Source organism: Ascaphus truei, unplaced genomic scaffold (assembly GCF_040206685.1).
Source record: "Ascaphus truei isolate aAscTru1 unplaced genomic scaffold, aAscTru1.hap1 HAP1_SCAFFOLD_279, whole genome shotgun sequence".
Lineage (NCBI taxonomy): Eukaryota > Metazoa > Chordata > Amphibia > Anura > Ascaphidae > Ascaphus > Ascaphus truei.
Genome location: NW_027455739.1, coordinates 129,729 through 133,698, shown reverse-complemented (window position 1 = coordinate 133,698; position 3,970 = coordinate 129,729). Strand labels below are relative to the sequence as shown.

Below are 3,970 nucleotides of genomic sequence, written 5' to 3'. Positions count from 1 at the left end.
TCCATTACACAATAGAATACACAAATGTGTTAGCAGAGTGGGAATGGTTGTTATATAAAAAACACACCATGTCATAAAATGTTAGTAGTCATTAAAGAACACTCAAGAAAAATTCAAGAGGCACTATTTTGCAACATCATTATGTTAATTAAGTGCTTATGCAATATAGGCATAAGGGTATCACTTTTTTAATTGTTTGTTAATAAGCGCTGCAAGCAATATAAAATTAGTTCCATATGTAGTATAGTAGTCGGTGGCTCCTCCTCACAATCATCTCATATAAAGGTAGACTCTTCTGAAATCATACATTGATCCGATTGTATCTTCCCCGACATCTCTGAAATACAGCAAACACATGATGGTCAAATATGGCACCTTACTATATATGTATCCGTGACAACGCGTTACACAGCTCTATATGATTGTGTACATACACACGTCACTCATTTATATGTTACAACTACAAGTGTACATCAGTATGTAATTTTTATTATCATTTGTAGCAGCCATAACTATGTATATGAAGTGAACGTTGCCTGTATACTGAAAAATGTGCGCGCACATCTTAGTGTGCGCACGCACTTCACGCTTGGCTCCACTAACTGTTAGCGCATGCGCAAAACAAAGCGAACGTTGTGCGTTCAATACATGTAGAAAATACCAGTAAACATCACATCTTTATTTCAAATACAATGAAGATGAAACTAAAATCATTCTAAACGAGTACATCTGTATTCTTTTAAACCAGACGTGTTTGGACAGAAAGGACGGCCGATAACACAATGCGCAAATGCAATACGTGTGACGTCATGTTAAGCCAGCGTGAAACGCACGCTAACACTCCTCCCACTCAATTAACATTCGGCTAACGCCCAGGGTACGCCTACAAACACTGAGCCGCACGCATCACACACTGCAGTTACCGTTACTATAACAAAACATGACAGCCAATAGGCTTTGAGGCGCGCACGTCGCTTGGGGGCGGGACTTACATCCGTAATCCTTTTTAAGGACGCCTTGGCCCATGACAAGGGTCCCACGTCATACGTGGTGGACCCGGTTTTCAATGTTGTAGATGTTGCATGATAACAAAACAGGTATGTGTTAGAGTTATGGAAAAATGTTGCTAATATGTTTAAAGGGATAGGAAAGTACGTATATGTATACCGTCAGCAATGTGTACTACTCTTTCAGGTTCTACTATATTGTATTAGGAAACAATTTGTTTGTGATCGCTACATGTTATGCAGTCTGCAATGTTACGCTGTATCCACGCATTGAAAGTGAAAATGGTGGTTACAAAAAAAAAAAAATTTAAACGCAGAGTCAACGCATAACGATTGTTATATTTACCATTCTTCTAGAATTAACTCTTCGCCTGGCTGCAACTGGTCGCTCCAGAAATGCAAGGCATTTTCATCCACGCTTGACCCAACCGCTGAATCCAGTATGACACATATCTCCTCCAGGATGCGCTCGTAGGAATCGCCACTGCTTTCTTCAAATAATTGGTCGGGAGGTAGGTTCATTTCTTCGGGTTCCCATTCCAATGCATTTTCAGCTGAAAGGCTTGGTACATAATCATAGTACTTTTGTTCTTGTACAATGTGGGTTTCAGGAATGGAGGCTGCAGATATTGCAGCACGTATCGATTCAAACGGATCAGTAGTAGCGGATACATTGCTATTGCCATTAGGAATAAATATGCCTTTCACGACAATATAAGTGCCGTCTTTCAGGAGAAATTGTTTTTCCGGGGCAATCTTCCAGAAACCATAGGTGTGTTGTAGCTTATCCTGGTCACGTTCAAAAAAGTCATTACTTGATAAAGTGAATCTTATTGAGGAATTAAAATTCCGTGCATGCTTACGGTCTTGGTAATAAGGATATTTTGCTCGAATGAAATCATCGATTTGGCGTGTGCTTGCTTTCTGTCCGCGACTGTTCAAGATGGCTTCACAGATCATGTACTTATACCCTAAAAGGGGATTAATATTGTTAACGAATTCATCAGCCATGTCTGAGTAGCACAAAAGCTGTGTGCAGGTCTGTGTTATTTGCTCATCAAAATGAATGTGCTGAATGGCTAACAAACTCCTGTTTTTCCTTGTCAAGGTCAACAAAACTAACTACTTTGACTCCTTATTTCAAACGCCAATTGGATTTGTTTGTCTAATTGGGTTAACAGTTGTGGTTTGTGATATGGGACTGTGGGAGAAACATTTCTCCTTCTTTTATCTCGTTTGTGAAAAACATCCCTAGAATTTGAATGCGTTCACATAGTGTTTTTTTGAACACTAACAAAGACCACTGTGTGAAAATATTTCTTAGCCAGGCATATCAGTACAAACACACACCTGCAAAAAGAAATGTTTTTTCCCCGCTTACATTTCTGTGTGTATGTGAAAGTCTGGTTAACTCCCTGTCTGCATGAGTTTAAATACGTGTGTATATATATATATCTAAATATATCTCTCTTATAAAAATATATATATTTATATATTATATTTTATTTTTTTTAATATTGCAGGAGTACACACAACATTGATGGCAGTAAGTATACCTTGTATGAAACCTATTTAAATGGTGAGAAACATGATTGAATGAAGTAATAAACATTTGTTTAAGCACAATACTGTTAGAGTCTCATACTTAGGATATTTCTCAAACATTATGCCTGTATTATTAAAATAGTGTGCTTTCACAAGGAAGCATGAAGTGTATTAGTTTGTAAAATACATGTATACCAGTTTATATAGTAATATATATATATATATATATATATATATATATATATATATATATATATATATATTATATATAGATATACACACACACACACACACACACACACACACACACACACACACTCAGTGTGTGTATATATATTTTTATACATTCTGAGATGTTATTGAAACAAGAACACACAAATGATTAAAGGACAAAATTAGAATGCCCAAGCAAGGCAAAGGTAAGTAATAATTTACACATAATCCTGCTGTACACGTACAAGAAAGATGTTTGCAGTTACTTAGGTGTTTTTATAAATGCATGTGACTAATATGCATATGCAATTCTTACATCAATTAACACACCCAAATGCAATGTTTTGCTGCAAAGTCAATGGCAGCTTCTCTAAACTTTGCAACTGGTTCCAGGTGGACCATTACTGAACAGACGATTAATACATAAATATTTATAACACTATTCATTAATTGAGTGTTAACATTTCCAAAACTTCACGTGTACAAGAACATACTTGAAAGTTTGGAAACAACACAGTCTTCAGCATACATACAATAGTAATTAGATAATGTGAAGTCAACAAAACAAGGCCAAAGACATATTTTCTGAATTATAACATTTATTTTTTTTGTTCCTTTTGCGAGCGAGTAACAGGCCTGCTTGTTGTCTCTTGAATTTTCCTTTTTCTTTTGCCACCAACTTTAGGCACAGCAGAGCCACTTTGAGTGGCCTCTGGCACTTCACGGGCAGGGCTTGTGGGCAGTGACTCACCTACAGGGCTTTTGGGCAGTGACTGTTCACCTACGGGGCTTGTGGCCAGTGACTCACCTACAGGGCTTGTGGCCAGTGATTCACCTACAGGGCTTTTGGGCAGTGATTCACCTACAGGGCTTTTGGGCAGTGATTCACCTACAGGGCTTTTGGGTAGTAACTGTGAGCAAGTTGGTAGACACTGCACAAGTGATGGTTGGTCTGTTTCATGTGTGTCTTTTGTTGTTTTTGACCAAAAACTGGTCAGTAGTAACTGCTTGTATTTTGTTTTTGTGGGCTCCTTTGTAGGTGTCAGCTGCTGATTTTGTACAGATGGCAGTGGTAGTATGTCGTCAGGAACCTGCACAGCAATCTCTGCTACTTGACCGGTAACATTTGGGCCTGGTGAATGAATATCAGATGAATGTGGTGAAAACTGACCTGCATGAACAGATCCTGGCTGGGAGGTGTTGAA

General features: G+C 38.1%; 1 long non-coding RNA gene across 1 annotated transcript; it reads left to right on the top strand.

Moving 5' to 3' along the window:
* Window positions 1-1,241: 1,241 nt before the first annotated feature.
* On the top strand, window positions 1,242-3,970 carry LOC142481546 (uncharacterized). Its single transcript, XR_012795830.1, has 3 exons — window positions 1,242-1,519; window positions 2,531-2,553; window positions 3,805-3,970. It is a non-coding gene; the product is annotated as an uncharacterized LOC142481546 (long non-coding RNA).